At 36.0% G+C, this 19,096-nt stretch overlaps 1 protein-coding gene across 12 annotated transcripts in view; it reads right to left on the minus strand.

Moving 5' to 3' along the window:
* The window catches only part of YAP1 (Yes1 associated transcriptional regulator), a 112,439-nt gene that overhangs the window by 57,389 nt on the left and 35,954 nt on the right, over positions 1 to 19,096 (minus strand). The gene's annotated exons all lie outside the window — the stretch shown is intronic.

Genomic DNA, 19,096 nt, shown 5'->3' on the forward strand with positions numbered 1-19,096 from the left:
CTGCTGCTCACCTCCTATTGTGCAGCCTGGCTCCTAATAGGGGGACCCCTGACCCAGTAGACAATTATTATCTGCTTCTAATTTAAAGATAAAATGCGATTTATAAATTAATCGTCTGTAACAGTAGCCATACGAGCAAAAACCAAAATTCACAAGGGAATCACCCACTCTTCCTCCTACAGCTATAAATGCCAAATAACATATAATTTTAAGACCTAAAACCCTTTACACTGAACAAATAAAACATGAAAAGATGAAAAAGTCTTATAATAATACATACTCCAAGGTCGAAATAGAATTACAAACTTTAAGTTTTGATTGTCTCCTGTGACTATTGAAGCCCTTTGTTATTTCCTAAACAAAACTTCTGAACACTTTCTACATATTGTTAATTAACTTACTGTAAAATATTTATACATATCCATATAGATGTCTTCATCTATAAAACTGGGGATGAAAGAGCTAAAAATTATATGAAATATGAGACTACAAGGCATCTTGAACAGTATTTAGTATATGAGCATTCAAAAAATATTAGTTTTCTTCTTCCAACAAAGTGTTTCAGTGAAACAAAAACTAAAAATATTATGCCCATGAAACTACCTGAAAATTTCTCTTAAAGAAACAGAGAAGTACTCAAAGATTTATGCAAAGTTCTCTTCTGTATAATTTATAAAAGCAAAAATTTTATTAAAGTTGGATAACAGCATCTAATGAGAGGGACTAATTAAACAAATATTGTTACATACGATGTACTATATTGCAGCTATTGAAAATATTTTAGAATATTATTAAATAGCATAGAAAATATTCATAATACAGTTTTTTTAAAGTAGATTCTAAAATAGTATATACAGCATGAGGCTAATTGTTTAAATGTGTGTGTACTGAAAACATATGGGAAGGACATACATCAAAATATTAAAAAAAAAAACTTTTATTGAGATATACTTAACATACAATAAACTGCATATATTTAAAGTGTGCAATTTGATATTTTTTTCTTATTAGTAACGTACATATGGCAATCCCAATCTCCCACTTCATCCCACCTCAACCCCTTCCCCCAACCCCTGCCTTCCCCTCTTGGTGTCCGTATGTTTGTTCTTTACATCTGTGTCTCTAACACTGCCTTGCAAACCAATTGATCTGTACCATTTTTCTATACTCCGCATATATGTGTTAATATACGATATTTGGTTTCCCCTTTCTGACTTACTTCACTCTGTATGACAGTCTCTACGTCCATCCGTGTCTCTACAAATGTCCCAATTTCATTCCTTTTTAAAGCTGAGTAATAGTCCATTGTATGTATGTACCACATCTTCTTTATCCATTCATCTGCTGATGGACATTTAGGTTGCTTACATGACCTGGCTATTGTAAACAGTGTTGCAATGAACACTGGGGTGCATGTGTCTTCTTGAATTATGGTTTACTCTGGGTATATATGCCCAGTTGTGAGACTGCTGGATAATATGGTAATTCTATTTTTAGTTTTTCAAGGAATCTCCACTGTTCTCCACAGTGGCTGTATCAACTTACATTCCCACCAACAGTGCAAGAGAGTTCCCTTTTCTCCACACCCTCTCCAGCATTTACTATTTGTAGATTTTCTGATGATGCCCATTCTAACCGGTGTGAGGCGATACCTCATTGTAGTTTTGATTTGCATTTCTCTAATAAGCAGTGATGCTGAGCAGCTTTTCATGTGCCTCTTGGCCATCCGTATGTCTTCTTTGGAGAAATGCCTATTTAGGTCTTCTGACCATTTTTTGATTGGGTTCTTTTTTTGATATTGAGCTGCATGAACTGTTTATATATTTGAGATTAATCCTTTGTCTGTTGATTCATTTGCAAATATTTTCTCCCATTCTGAGGGTTGTCTTTTCATCTTGATTATAGTTTCCTTTGCTGTGCAAAAGATTTTAAGTTTCATTAGGCCCTACTTATTTTTGTTTTTATTTCCATTACTCTAGGAGGTGGGTCAAAAAAGATCTTGCTCTGATTTATGTCAAAGAGTATTCTGCCTATGTTTTCCTCTAGGAATTTTATAGTGTCTGGCCTTCCATTTAGGTCTTTAATCCATTTTGAGCTTTTTTTTTGTGTATGGTGTTAGGAGGCGTTCTAATTTCATTCTTTTACATGTAGGTGTCCAGTTTTCTCAATACCACTTATTGAAGAGGTTGTCTTTTCTCCACTGTATATCCTTGGCTCCTTTGTCACAGATTAGTTGACCATAGTTTATCTCTGGGCTTTCTATCCTGTTCCATTGATCTATAGTTCTGTTTTTGTGTCAGTACCATATTGTCTTGATTACTGTAGCTTTGTAATATAGTCTTAAGTCAGGGAGTCTGATTCCTCCAGCTCCATTTTTTTCCCTCAAGGCTGCTTTGGCTATTTGGGGTCTCCTGTGTCTCCATACAAATTTTAGGATTTTTTTGTTCCAGTTCTGTAAAAAATGCCATTGGTAATTCAATAGGGATTGCATTGAATCTACAGATTGCTTTCGGTAGTACAGTCATCTTCACAATGTTGATTCTTCCAATCCAAGAACATTGTATATCTCTCCATCTGTTTGTGTCATCTTTGATTTCTTTCATCAGTGTCTTACAGTTTTCTGAGTACAGGTCTTTTACCTCCTTAGTTAGGTTTATTCCTAGGTATTTTATTCTTTTTGTTGCAATGGTGAATGGGAGTGTTTCCTTAATTTCTCTTTCTGATCTTTCATTGTTAGTATATAGGAATGCAAGAGATTTCTGTGTGTTAATTTTGTATCCTGCAACTTTAACAAATTCATTTATTAGCTCTAGTAGTTTTCTGGTGGCGTCTTTAGGATTTTCTAAGTATAGTATCACGACATCTGCAAACAGTGACAGTTTTACTTCTTCTTCTCCAATTTGGATTCCTTTTATTTCTTTTTCTTCTCTGACTGCTTGTGGCAAGCACTTCCAAAACTTTGTTGAATAGTAATGGCGAGAGTGGGCATCCTTGTCTTGTTCCTGATCTTAAAGGGAACGCTTTCAGTTTTTCACCATTAAGAATGATGTTTCCTGTGGGTTTGTCGTATATGGGCTTTATTATGTTGAGGTAGGTTCCCTCTAAGCCCACCTTCTGGAGTGTTTTTAATCACAAATGGGTGTTGAATTTTTTCAAAAGCTTTTTCTGCATCTATCAAGATGATCATATGGTTTTTATTCTTCAATTTGTTAATACGGCGTACCACACTGATTGCTTTGCATATATTGAAGAATCCTTGCATCCCTGGGATAAATTCCACTTGATCATGGTGTTTGATCCTTTTAATGTGTTGTTGGATTCTGTTAGCTAGTATTTTGTTGAGGATTTCTGCATCTAAATTCATCAGTGATATTGCTCTGTAATTTTCTTTTTTTTAGTATCTTTGTCTGGTTTTGCTATCAGGGTGATGGTAGACATCAAGATGTTTTAACAGTGTTTATATCCCTATATGGCAAAATTGCACAACTCTGTTTAATAATAGGAAAACCTAGAAAACATGAATTCATTATCTTTGAAATGGGGGAGGGACGGTGTTAGAAATAAGAGTTATTAAAAACAAGAAACCTCAAACCATTTTTCATTTAAACATGGCTGTTGAAATTTCAAATCTGATTTCTTTTCGCGTTGTCCCATGATAAACACCCATGTAAATGGTAAGGAAAAGACACCCTGTCATTAATTTTCCTGAAATGGAGCCAGAATGCTATCTCATCAATAATGTTATCTTATCAATAACACAGTAAAAAAAGGATCTTAGACTCTGGCTAGAATGGACCTTAAATATTATCTACTAGAGATAGGAGAATTCTTGTTCCTAAGCAAGCAGAAAGCAGACGAAAACAGGGGGGTAAAAAATGTGGAAGATTTGTAGACTTGGGAATGACAATGGTACCTTACAACTGAAGCTATAACAGACCAATTAAAAATGCTAAGAGAAAATATTAATTTAGTAGAGTATATAGTCTCTCAAATATTACCTTACCAGCGCTTCTTTACCAGTCATATGTACTTTTTAACAGTTACACTAGTGTTGCTCAGGTCTAGACAATATAGGCAAAACCTTGTTCAAGTCTGGCTATGTAAACACCTCATTCCAACAAAAGATCACATTTTTTTATCAAGCCCAGTAAAAGCTTATTCCTTTTCCTTTTCCATGCTCCATGTGAGCCACTGAACAAATTAAACCATAAAATGTTTCCTAGATATTGAGTGCTTCTCATGCTTACAGATATAAAGCAATTCACAGATATAAAGTCACACTAAAGGAAAGAAACCTGAAACCTGTAAGACAACCAAAATTTAAGGAAGTGTTTCTGTTTCTCACTGCCTGCTATTAATGTTAAGAAACCAGGAAAAATGGCCAGTGATTATTACTGGCTCAAATTTCAATGAAATTGTATGCCACCTGCCTACTGCTTGTCTGCAGTACTTCGTAAAATCCGTTACAGAATTTTAAAGGGTTTTTAGGGGTAAAGGAGAAGATGGAGGCAAGTTCATGATTCTGACTGCTGAAGCTTTTCTAAATATCTAACAGTTGGGTTTCTCTGAAAACTAACCAATTATATAAATCATATGAATCCATTTATAACTAGATTAGAGTCCACTTGAGGTTTTAGGAAGACCCTACCCTGATGACTAATAGTAATTAGCCCATCAATCGCAAATAGCGGAGCCAATCTGTAAATCTGTTCTTAAGGTTTCTTTCTCCTTTCATTAGGGTTTTGAATATAATGCAGAGAATGTATAGTTTTACTGCTCTCAAAAGAGTATTTTGTTGAAATGCTACTAAGTGTATAGATGCTAAAACCTCTCCTCCTGAAAAGGCTTCTGTTGAACCCCAGTAAGTTAGTTTAGAGCCCTATAAAGCTATCCTATGTTACTAATGTTCCACTGACTCAAAAAAGATCTACGTTTCTTTAAGGAATAAATATGTCATTATCTACACTGTCCCAACTATAAAAGCATGCAACCATTTAGATGTCAAAGGGGAACGTAAAATAAAATTAACTTTAGAATTTTTGTCTTCACTTATTCTGTAAGATTAAATCAAGAATACTGTTTTAGGACTTCCTAGGTGGCGCAGTGGGTAAGAATCCACCTACCAACGCAGGGGACACGAGTTCGAGCCCTGCCCCAGGAAGATACCACATGCCGCGGAGCAACTAAGCCTGTGAGCCACAACTATTGAGCCTGTGTGCTCTAGAGCCCATGAGCCACAACTATTGAGCCCATGTGCTGCAACTACTGAAGCCCACGTGCCTATAGAGCCCATGCTCTGCAACAAGAAAGGCCACTGCAACAAGAAGCCCATGCACCACAACAAAGAGTAGTCCCCGCTCGCCACAACTAGAGAAAGCCTGTGTGTAGCAACAAAGACCCAACACAACCAATAAAATAAATTAAAAAAAGAAAAAGAAAAAGAATACTGTTTTATCCTAAAAAGTCAACTTGCAGCAGTGTACCCCAAAATATCCAGTCTTCCTTTTTATCATAGGAATAAAAACCTAGGTTCTTCCCTGGTGGTGCAGTGGTTAAGAATCCACCTGCCAATGCAGGGGACACATGTTCGATCCCTGGTCCCAGAAGATCCCACATGCCACGGAGCAACTAATAAGCCCGTGTGCCACAACTACTGAACCTGCGTGCCACAACTACTGAGTTCATGCACCGCAACAACTGAAGCCTGAGTGCCTAGAGCTTGTGCTCTGCAACAAGAGAAGCTACCACAATGCGAAACCCATACACCATGAAGACTAGTTCTCGCTCGCTGCAACTAGAGAAAGCCCGAGCAGCCAAAAAATAAATAAAATTTAATAAATAAAAATAAAAACCTGTTTAAAAAAAAAAAAAAAGAATAAGAATCTTTGTAAAAACATTTCATACGGACTTCCTAGGTGGCGTAGTGGTTAAGCATCCGCCTGCCAATGCAGGGGACACGGGTTTGAGCCCTACTCTGGGAAGATTCCACATGCGACAGAGTAACTAATCCCATACACCACAACTACTGAGCCTGTGCTCTAGAGCCCGTGAGCCATAACTATTGAGTCCATGTGCCGCAACTATTGAAGCCCACTCGCCTAGGGCCTGTGCTCCACAACAAGAGAAGCCACTACAGTGAGGAGCCTGTGCACAATGAAGAGCAGCCCCTGCTCGCAGCAACTAGAGAAAGCCTGTGTGCAGCAATGAAGATCCAATGCAGCCAATAAATAAGTAAATAAATTTATTAAAAAGCAAACAAAAAACCATTTCGTACAACAGAGTATATTTGCTAAGACCAAACAAGTAGTTTGCCAGGGTTACTCTTCCCAGATATTTGCACAGGACCTTCCCTAATCTCCTTCTGGTCTTTGCTTAGATGTCTTATTCTTATAGTGAGGCCTTCCATGGCCGTGTCATCTAAAATTCACCCTATTTAAACTTCTACTCCCTCTTCTTTATTTTTGTTTGATAATCTGTTATCATTATATGACACATACTTTACTTATTTTGTTTGCCCTAAGAACATCAAACTTTTTCCCAACATCCTTGTAGCCTGAGTTTATCAACACCCACCTTCTTTTGCAAAAATGTAATTGCAGGTAAGGATTATAGACCCACTAGAAATAGCAATAAGGAGATTATTGGTGACACTGGCAAGAGCAGCTTCAGTGGCATGAGGGTATAGTGAATAGAGGTAAGAAAGCAGACAAATTAATTGTGTACAGCGAAGAAAACAAAACACAAAACCACAAACGGATGGATATGAATTTTTGTTTCTTCAGGAGGAAGAAACTAAAGTGTTTAAATGTGAATGAAAACAGAGTAGCTAAAGATGTGCTAAGGGATCACTGGAGAGTTATAGTCATCAATTAGAGTATGAGAAGGAATAGAATATAGACACTGCTTCCACTATAACAGGAGGTGAGGAAGAAAGGATAGGGCAGAAGCAAATAACTTCACTGGTTGGTCAAAGTTGATCGCATTCTGGTGTGATGACGTCTACTCTCTTATCAAAAGATACAGCATTAAGAGGATTAACGAGGCTAGCGTTATTGGTACCTCCACTATGCAAACAGAAAACTGAGGAACTTGCACAAAGTTACATACCCAATACACAACAGGACTGCATCTGGTACCCAGGAATTCTGAAAACAATTTGCGTACTAGACATATACATGAAAAGGAAAATACTCCAAAATGCAAATTCTTTGTAATATACATTGAACAAATATATTGTATAAATACTAAAGAGGGAGTATAATAAAAAGGCATGGTACTGAAGATTCAATAAAAGATGACAGAATATTACAAAACACAATTTCTGTTACTACTAGAATATAAGCTTCTTGAAGAAGGTGTACCCGGGAGAGTGCCTGGTACACAGTAGGGCTCAATAAATATGTGAACAAAATGAATATTAAAGCAGTATGCATTATTTAAGAATGTAGATGATTAAGAGTTCACATAAATACTAATCTGAGAAAGCACTGAAAAGATTAAACTACACAAACTACAGTGTCTAAAAAAGGTCAAATTATAAATAACAGAATAAAAATATACAAACCAAGGAGATAAAATTAAGGAAAACTCATAAAACAGTATTTTCAGAGTTAAAAATATGAGTGGTTATATATAACATAGAAAATAATTTAAAATTCAGTTTATCTTGCTCCTAAGAATAGTTTTAGCTGCTGAACTTACTACAGGAAAATAAGAAGTATGAAATCTTCCAGCCCCTTCAAGATATATAAATAAATTATTCTTTCCTGTTACTTTGAAAAAGGAAAGGTGATTGCATTTATGACCAAGATAAACCCCATAATCTTACTCTGGGAAACAATGAACCTGTCAAAGTTTTGACTGATGAAACATAAGCAGCTCTACTTTGACCAAGGTCCATGTCCAGCAGCAGTCTCTCCTGTGTATACACAGCCACCTCTCCTGTTGTCTTTTGTCTTTTATCTTATACTGCAGAATTTGGCCTTACATATTGGATGACTTAGCAGAATGCATGTAGAACCAAAAAAGGGGCAGAAATCCAAAGTGAATCCTTAGTAAACTGACTTTTTGCATAATCCCACAAAAGTTAATTGAGGCTACAGTACACAGAAATATTTGAAAAACTATATCCTCCTGTGAGATGTAAACCGTATGAAACTCACATATGGGCAGGGAACATAAGGAATTCTGACCTTATAAAGAATAACAATATTACTGTCACATCTTCAAATTACTGGCAAAACCATAAGAACATGAAATGCTACCTGAAGCCACAGTGGGGAGACCCAAAGATCTCATCTCCTCAGGACCAGTGCTCAACAGGGAAGATGGTATTGTGCCACTGTTTCATAAGTCTCTCACAAAGGTTGAACAAAATAATCACTTCCTACAATTTATTAAGATTAAGTGATATGCCCAAGGGCAGCCAACCAGTATGCAGCAGAAATGGGATTTAAACTCAGGAATAAGTTGATACAAAACTCTGTGCAAATTGATACAAAAATCTGCATTCTTTGCACTACATCAGACTTCCTCTTATGCTGTGGGAGTATTTTTTGGGTGTTGTTTAGATTTCCTAAAACTAACCTCTACATCACCACCTTCCCTCTTCTAATCCCTGCAATTAAGTACAAGGAGACAAAAATCCCCTCTGTAACAACACTCAGTAGACCAAGCACCCAGTCACACATAGCCAGGATTAAAATAAATGTTTTTTACCTTCTAGCTCAGTGTTCTTTTCACTTTACCTTACTGGTCTCTAAATAGGAAAAGATTTTCTAAAATGATAATCTGTGACTCTAGCAGAATAAAATTTTTTCAGGAAATGTAATTCAAGAAAACAATCAGAATGCTTCCTTCTTCAATTTATCAACTATTAAAGCTATCCCAGGACTAGCAAATGAGCTCTACCATCAGAACAAAAAGTTGCCTTTATTATAAAAATGCACAATCATTAGAGATGTTAATGATCAGTTAACTGATGGCACTGGTAAAGAAATAAATTGGTTATGGGGGTATTATGCTTACCATTTCTACTCTTTTAAATTAGTGGTTTGCAGCTCTAAAGTTACACTGGCTTTTCTCCTTCCTCCTTTGTTTCTTACATTAGAAACAAGATTTTTGGCACTGGTATAAATTAAGATACACATATGATAACCTGAAAGTTGCTTCTCGATGTAGGCATTGTCTTCTTCTAGTGTCTAATCTCCTAAGAAAGTGTTGGTTTCAAAGACACCTCTTAATTCATTCCTCAGAATCTACTAAAAGTAACCCTCCCTACTATTTACTTCAACAGATATTGTCACATAAACAAATGTTTTAAGAAGCGGAGAACCCATTTTGGAAGTGAGTCATGAAGAGATGGCTTAGATAATGTATGTTACTTAAAAAAAAATAATAATAATTGGGACTTCCCTGGTGGTGCAGTGGTTAAGAATCTGTCTGCCAGGGCAGGGGACACTGGTTCGATCCCTGGTCAGGAAAGATCTCATATGCTGTGGAGCAACTAAGCCAGTGCACAACTACTGAGCCTGTGCTCTAGATCCTGCAAGCCACAACTACTGAGCCCGCAAGCCACAACTACTGAGCCCACATGCTGCAACTACTGAAGCCCACATGCCTAGAGCCCATGCTCAGCAACAAGAGAAGCCACCACACTGAGAAGCCTGCGCACCACAAGGAAGAGTAGCCCCTGCTCACCACAACTACAGAAAGCCCGCATGCAGCAAGAAAGACCCAACAGAGCCATAAATAAACAAATAAATCTTTTAAAAAAATCCTTTATGCAAATCAAGTGTTATCAACACTATACAATCAACAGCTATATAAGCTTAATATGAATATCTGATTCTTTTGAAATATCTGCTACATTTCTTGAGACTACTATTCTTTCCTTAGGTAATCTTTCCCCAACTGGCCCACAAAACACCTAATTTCTACCTAACCTTTTCGAGACCCAGATCCCTCCTTTCAGAAGTCTCCTCTGTGGAATAGTAAGAGAGCAGACATGGATTCAAATCCCAGCCTCAAATCTGCCAATGATAAACCGGGTTGTACAGGCAGTCATTCTATCAAACAGTTTCATCTTCATTAAAATAACACTGATTTATTTACTTACTTTCCAGGGTTCTGAGCATTAAATTCAACAGCATACACAAAAGCAACTATACTGTGGCTCCTGGTACACAAAAGGCCCTCAAATATTTCTCCTGACTTCATTCGTGTGCTAGTCCAATAGTATAAAATAGGGAAAACTTCAGAGTAGACAGGTTATATCAAGAAAATGTTTAAGAATGAGATAACTTTAGTTAAGTGAGAATGACAGATTCGGGGCTTTAAGAGCTCTGAAAAAGTTTGGTTTTTCCCTGATAGATGAAGAGATGTAGTAAGTAGGTAGACACTATAGGTTTCAGGGCAGGAAAGAGAATGTTTCTGGACCATTAGTTCAACTTGCAGATGGCTGCCAGCTTAGAATAAGAACGACCTAGAAAAGGAACTATATGCAAGTACGACAATACTGGCTCCTAGGGCAAGAGCAACAAAATAATTTGGGAGTAAAAGAATACTCTCATTCATATAACCAAATGTCCTAAAATATTCATTGTTGAAAATCACTCCAAATATTTTTTTTACCTAAGCCATAAGATGGTCAACTCTATCCATCTAAATCAAGGCGAAGAAAAGGCCACATTTCTTATGAACCAGGCAAAGCCCATTCCAACAAACTCTAAGGTGCTCTTCAAATTCTTTGTTGTATGTTTTATCTATCAAGTACTAAGTCCACAACCCTTCCTTAAGGGACAGTGAGCAACATAACGGGAAGTAAGTTTTATAGTGATAGAAAAATACTGATGACTTTCTTATCTTTATCCTCAAAAAATTTAGAATAACCTTACGTTACTCATTTGCGAAAGTATTAAAGAGCTAAGCTAATGTAGTTTAGTCAAATAATTTTAGTGATTAACATTGATACTGACAAAGTTTAGACACCTCAAGGAATGGATAACTAACAATTCCCTTATATCCCTGCTCCTTAAGAACATGGGCCTTGAGGATTTCCCTGGCAGTCCAGCGGTTAAGACTATATGCTTCTACTGCAGGTGGCATGGGTTCTAGCCCTGGTCAGGGAACTAAGATAATGAATGCCATGCAGTGCAACCAAGACAAAAAAACAAAAAAGTGTGGGCTTTGAGCCAGCAGAATTGACAAAACCTGGGAGAAAGCCTACTAAAAATACAAACCCTCAGGCTCCACCCAACCAACCGATTAAGAATCTGTAGCTTAACAAGATCGATAGGAGATTTGTACGCACATTAAAGTTTGAGAAATAATGCCTTAGACACTACTTTGAGGCTTGATCACCTCCGCTGTGTTTTAAGTATGACTAATGCCTGGAGGGTAAATATTTTGTGTATGTGAAGAGCTACATGGTTTAGATACTACCGTTAAAGCAAAACAATAACTTGCAGTAAAAATTCAAAGTTTAATTTGCATCACTACTGCAGAAGGGTACACTGAAATCTACCAGCCGCTGACTGCAACACAGTAAGTATACCACTTACATCACAAGGAAACAGTATTCTCACTGTGTTATATCACTGGCTACACTGGTGATAGTTTGTCTCTACTCCTTCACACCTACTCCTAATTAAAATCAAAACAAAAAGCACTGCAGCTTTTCAAAAACTGATTTGGTATTGTACTGATATTAGAGCAACAGTTCTCAATTTAGAAAATGGGGGGTGCCATTTTTGGTTATCACAGTCTTACATATATATAATGGGGAGAGGGTACTGGATGCTAGATTTCCTACAATGCAGTAGATGGTCTTTCACAACTTTTGAATGTCATGCCAGACATTCATGTAGATAAAAGGCCAAATTTTACATAGAACTCCATTTTATACACAAATTATGTTTTGCACAATTTTAGTTATATACCAAATCTTTCTGGAAGGCAATCAATTATACTTAGTTTTGTTTGGAAACCTGTTAATAGTATATCCTTTTTGGATAATCACATTATCACAGCAATGCCCGCTTGATATTTTAGTTACCAACTCAACATATTTGGTCTTTATTCAAAACTGTCCTGTTTATGACAGTTTCAGGTACAAATTCAGGCACCTGACTACTTTATTATAGCTTCAAATATAGACTATCCAAGCATTTATAAATTAATATACATGTTATTTTATCATAAATTATTTCATAATATTGCATAATTCTGATATAATGTTGACTTTTAAAAATTATGTATGTAGTTAAATTGTTACATTTGAATTTCATTTTAGGATAATAAACACTTTTCAAAATATTTCTTACTAAAAGAGGCTGATGGGACTGACAGGGATAAGAACTACTGCAGTTAAGAGACCATAAATTATCAACACAAATAGAGAGCATTTTTATAGCATAAGTCTAAGATGTCTTTCTTATCAGATCATGAATTTCTGGAGGGTAAACAATCTCACTCTCCCTCCCTTTCTACCTTTCATGCATGAATACAGTGCTCTGCATAAACGCTCAATAACCTGTCTGATGAACTGAAAGCTTATTCTATTGGGTTATTCTTTAATCACCAAGTAACACTGTGACCTAATTCCCAAATGGGGTCAATTGCCATGTACAATGTGACACATTTGTGAGTAATGAATAAATTAGCTAAATTTTGAGAATAAAGACAAAATCCTGCCCCCAAGACTCTAAGTAGTGAGAAATAAACACTAATATTTCAACATAAGGTGTTAGGTGTAACGATGTAGTTATACACAGAAAACTGAGAACACAACAGTGGTTTAATAGATCCTGGTTTTTTGATGGGGAGAGGATGGCAGGGAAGGAATTAAATGTCCTCTCAAACCCCCTGTAAAATGCTGCAATCTTGGTTGAAATCTAGAACTAGTACCAGTAAAATGAAGCTGTCATGAACTTAAGCCTAACTACATAATATGTATGGTTTATTCCCTCTTCCTAATTCACTTTTGAAAATGTTTTTCTTCTAAACTGTAAAACCTACTTTTCACAAAATCCCAACAATATAGACCTGAATTGTTTGTACATCACAGTTACCTAACAAATTGGTTCTTTCCAACTCTGCCAAGATTCTGTGACATCAGATGGCACAAACTGGTCTTAAGAATTTAACAATATAATTTACAAACTAAACCAACAGAAATTTAAAAAAACTACATCTGACAAATGTTTACTCTCATAACATACCTTTCAGACCTTGTGTTGCAATAGGGGAAAACCAAAATAAAAAAATTTTTTTGGCAATGTGACTTGCTCAGATAGATCCTTTGATAAAATGCATCTATGTAAACTTATCTCTTGTTGCTTGGGCTTGTAATTCAACTACATCGTGGGAATTGTGAGAAGTTCCTAATTCTTCCCAATAAAGACAAACAAAGATGAAATGATAGACATGTGCCCTGCTTTTATGCTTACAGACAACTGGGCAAACAAATCACAACCATGCCTCAAGAAGGTGAGAAAATTTGTACTTAAGTATATGTAAGACCACGAAATCTAAGTATCTAATGAGAAGCCTAGTGACCAAACTATTCTTTTTATTAAGCAAAGCTGACTTTTAGGAAACAACAAAAAATAAGAATAAAACTGGATAACAGAAATGACACAAAATAAATGTGAAAAATGTTTTCAATTAAAAACTTCTGTTACTGCTGTCATGCCCTCAAAATTCTATGATGGCAGGACTGGTTCTAAAATTTAGAAGAGTGGGCAGTCAGCCCAGATTTATTGCTCACTTATCAAGCCCATGTTTGTTGTGCAAGTGTTATTTATAGAGTCACATGCTAGAGGCTGTTCCCAAGCTAGCTAAACCTACACGCTTAATTGACCCTAGGAACAATGATACATTGTTCAATCTAATCCTTCTATGAGCTACAGTTCCTAAGCCACAACCATATGCTTTTCATATTTGTATACGTCTACCATGGACTATTTTTAGAACCCTCAAAAGTTCAGAGATATGCACATACTATAATTTCTTGATAAGGATGATAAAACTCAGATTTTGCCTCTATGACAACAATTTTTATAATTACTGAAAATCAACATCTTATATTGAACTTTAAATAACTGGACTATAAAGGCTTAAAAATGGGTTAAAATTATGAACAAGTATGGGCAGAAACACATAAAAGCATATGTGACAGCTGATTACACTCCACTCTACAAATTGTATATAACCATACTGCAATCTGACCCTTTAGCCTCAGGTTGAATAAAATTAATATTTGCTCACAAGTATGAAATCAATTTAAACGGAAACTTAACCATGTTGCCATGTAAGAGTGACATGCTTATATACATCTCCACTTGGAAATGGTTATTCTCTAAAGGAAGGGGTGAGATAGAGCAGTTATGAGAACAATGCCGAAGCTCTCTAGTGGAGGCTTCTTAAAACACACATACTCTCAATCTTGATCCCAGATGGCTTTTACCTGTAGTTAGATTCAGCAACATCCTTTTGATAATGACTGAAAACATTCTCCCCAAAAGTTCAAAAGGAAGTGTTCCTCCTTATTTCACGTTACAGAAAATGACAGATATCATCACAGGATGAATAATTTTGTTAACAGAACAAAGACCAGGGACTTTCCAGGTGGCACAGTGGTTAAGAATCCTCCTGCCAACGCAGGGGTCATAGGTTCGATCCCTGGTCTGGGAAGATCCCACATGCTGAATAAAGACCAGAATTTAAGTCTCTTGATTCTCAGTTAAAAGGTCTACCTAGTTCTTTCATAAGAGTCCTCTTAAAAAAAAAAGAAATGGCTGAATGGCAGAACTATGACCAAAAATTTTTTTAAAAAAAGCTCTGACATATTAAGACACAGAAAATATATAAACATTATTCAAAATAAGGTCCTTAAACCACTTGTATCACAATTACCTAGAAGACTTATTAGCTCCTCAGTATTTTTAAGCACAATACAATTGGAGAATAATTTATCTAACATTTTTACATATTCTTTCATTACCTGAGATCCTTACATACAATAATAATACATGTATTTAACCAGAAGAGCTAGATGAGGAATACAATCTCTTCTAAAGCTGGTTGATGATTTTCTCACATTCCACTATTATCCTTAAAGTGATATTCCTCAGCAAATACTGTTTTCAATGAAACTACTACATGTCAGGTGTCAAAAAGAAGTGAACTTTCTTATACACGTTAAAACCTTGGCAGTATCTTCCTTTCATTTTATAATTGTCAGTCTAGGGGTTAAAAAAAAAAAAATTCTGTGAAGGTAAGGAAACAAATGTGTTAGTACCAACTCTGACATCATTTGCCATGACATGACTTAGGCCTGAGGCCCTCAGCCAGGGACCAAGGAAGACAGGTTTAGGCAGTCAAACAAAGCTATAATCAGCCCTCTGCGTCTCATCAGACACCAGTTGGCTTCCAAATAAGGATCTGTTCAGTCTGTTGGCTCATGTGCCTACTGTGAGGAAACCACATTAAGTTACAAACCTGGAACCATATTCACTGCATATTTATGGCTACACTCAAGTTTTCAATTGTTATTAACAGAACAGGGCTTCAGCCACTCAAAATATTAATACAAGATGAGTCTAACAGCCTAGGAAACATTTCCTAAATGGTAAATCACCAGGAAGGCAGTTAAAAAAATCCACAATAAACACTTTTAAGCAAAGTAGGCAAATGGCCCTACTTTTAACATAAACCCCAGCACCTCCTACCACCACCATTTTGATGAAAATGATACAAATAATCTTACATGTATTCATTATTTTAATATACATTTTCTTTTACTCACAACTTGCTTTAAACAACTGGATAACACTGCAAAATGTCTGCAATCATCTAAAATGAGTCTTACTGAAATTAGCAAAATAACTTGGGGAAGGACCCCAAAATCTAAAACAGTTACATTTACATACTCTACACCGCATTTTCAGAATGAATAGATATAACGCATGTTGAACAATGAGAGATGGTTTCTATACAAATAAATAGTAAGCATAGAGTCTTATTTAGTCTTAACTGCATTTCATTAAATGTTACATAAAACCTTTTTAATTTGATGTCTCATTTAAGTTAGATGTCATTTTAGGGGACGCTGGTTGCTTGGATACTTTGAAATTTTAGTAATGCCTTCAGGGGTTTCACAAGGGGTTTCTCAAAAGAGAAAACAGGACAATGGTGGAAAAGTACAACACTTATTTGAGACTTAAGGTACCCAATCTCAGTCAAGTCATTCAGCTTTTCTGGATGTCACCTTCAGTACCTGTGATATATGATAGGCTTCCATTTAATAAGAACCAATACTTCATTTTTTGAACACCTACGGTACAAAAACCAAGCATTTTATCCATATAACCATTTTCAAAGTAAATAAACAACTGATGGCAACACCTGGAAAAACTATCTTGAATGGAGTGATAGAATCACTTAGCTAAATTAAGGTTTTATTGATAACAATAATAAATGAATAAATTTTATGTGTAGGACTTTTTCAAGTATTAATAAGGTGGTTTGCCAGGCCTATGTATTTTAAATGTGGAAAAAGGAGAGCAGGATTCTTTCATTCATGGCCAAGTAGTCACTCACCTTTCTTCCATCCAGTAAGTTCTCTTTATATGGTTGTGTCATGCTGCTAATTTTTTTTTGAATTAAAGAAAATAAACGCTAGATAGTCATCCAACCCAGGTTTACCTTATTAGGTAGAGCTGGCTTACATAGAATATACTCGGTAGTCTATCAACACTAAATTATAAATACAGATTAAAAGTCTCCTTTCTGTCTCCCCTGGGCTTACTATGTTCATTAAAAAGAAGGGGGAAAAAAATCACTTTATAAATTGCCTACTTCACCATAATCAGAACATTTGCTCAGGCTGAAAACTAGGGTTCAACTTGGTTTTCCTAAGTTGTGACTGAAATGTGATCCTGTCAGTGAAAACAGTTTTCTTCTTTGAACCTTTCAAGTTAAATGACTATGGAATTCAATTATACTATGAAATATATTAACACCTTTTTGAAGGGGATTTTTATGGATATTTGCAGAAAATGTTATAGTCATGGCTGTTAAAAGGAAATTAACAAAAAGGTTAGACTATAAACAGTAAGTAACATGATCACTTAGGGACTATCTTAATCTTTGAACCATGCTAGTGGGTTGAATCTTCAATTTTACATGAGACATTGCCCAAAGAGTAGTTTCTTAGGTATCTAGTTTTTAGGTTTTGGGGTTGTTTTTTTTTTTTGACAGTTTCTATATATTCTCTCTACGGTGATTATGACGACAAATGCACACCGGCTTACTGAGAAAAAAAATCCAAGCTCTAGTAATCTAAAAGGTTAATGAAGAGACTACTTACTGAACATACAATGGAAAAAAGACAGCCTCTTCAATAAGTGGTACTGGGAAAATTGGACAGGGACATGTAAAAAGAATGAAATTAGAACACTTTCGAACACCATACACAAAAATAAATTCAAAATGGATTAAAGAGCTAAACATAAGGCCAGACACTATAAAACTCTTAGAGGAAAACACAGGCAGAACCCTCTATGACATAAATCAAAGTAAGATCCTTTCTGACCCACCTCCTAGAATAATGGAAATAAAAAAAAAACAAAAAAACAAATTAGACCTAATGAAACTTAAAAGCTTTTGCACAGCAAAAGAAGACAATGCTCAGAATGGGAGAAGCTATTTGCCAACGAAGCAACTAACAAAGGATTAATCTCCAAAATATACAAGCAGCTCATGCAGCTCAATATCAAAAAAGCAAACAACCCAATCCAAAAATGGGCAAAAGGCCTAAATAGACATTTCTCCAAAGAAGACATACAGATGGCTAATAAACACGTGAAAAGATGCTCAACATCACTAACCTTCAGAGAAATGCAAATCAAAGCCACAATGAGGTATCACCTCACACCGGTCAGGATGGCCATCGTCAAAAAAATCTAGAAACAATAAATGTTGGAAAGGGTGTGGAGAATGCACTGTTGGTGGGAATGTAAATTGGTACAGCCACTATGGAAAACAGTATGGAGGTTCCTTAAAAAACTAAAAACATAACTACCATATGACCCAGCAATCCCACTACCAGGCATATATCCTGAGAAAACCATAATTCAAAAAGATGCATGTACCACAATGTTCACTGAAGCACTATTTACAATAGCCAGGACATGGAAGCAAACTAAATGCCCATCGACAGATGAATGGATAAAGAAGATGTGGCACATATATACAATGGAATATTACTCAGCCATAAAAAGGAATGAAATTGAGTTATTTGTAGTGAGGTGGATGGACCTAGAGTCTGTCATACAGACTGAAGTAAGTCAGAAAGAGAAAAACAAATACTGTTTGCTAACGCATATATATGGAATCTAAAAAAAATGGTACTAATGAACCCAGTGGCAGGGCAAGAATAAAGATACAGATGTAGAGAATGGACTTGAGGACATGGGATGGGGGGGTGAAGGGGAAGCTGGGACGAAGCAAGAGACTAGCATTGACATATATACACTACCAAATGTAAAACAGATACCTAGTGGGAATCAGCTGCATAAAACAGGGAGATCAACTCGAAGATGGGTGAGGACTTAGGTGGGATAGGGAAGGTGGGAAGGAATTGCGGGAGGGAGGGGATATGGGGATATATGTATAAATACAGCTGATTCACCTTGTTGTACAGCAAAAACCGGCACAACAGTATAAAGCAATTATATTCCAATAAAGAGCAAAAAAAAAAAAAAAAAAACTGATTCTTTAATATCAGAACATTCTATCAGATTTTAAGACTAAAATACCTGAATTATAAAGATTTCTTTATATCTTAAAACAACAATATCAAGAACAACAAAACACCTCTACACAAGAGTTTTCACACAATATTTTGTCTGCTACAGCTTTGGGAAGGAGCTGCAGTTGAGAGGTAGAATGGGCTATATAATGCCTGCCTATTATGAATCACTTATATCTGTGAAACTGTGGAAAGTTTTTGTCACTATTGCTCAAGACTGACAAAATGGAGCTGTTGGACAAAGACAAACAGCTTAAAATGGCTTAAGGGATGGAACAGACT

This window comes from Hippopotamus amphibius, chromosome 9 (genome assembly GCF_030028045.1).
Source record: "Hippopotamus amphibius kiboko isolate mHipAmp2 chromosome 9, mHipAmp2.hap2, whole genome shotgun sequence".
Classification (NCBI taxonomy): domain Eukaryota; kingdom Metazoa; phylum Chordata; class Mammalia; order Artiodactyla; family Hippopotamidae; genus Hippopotamus; species Hippopotamus amphibius.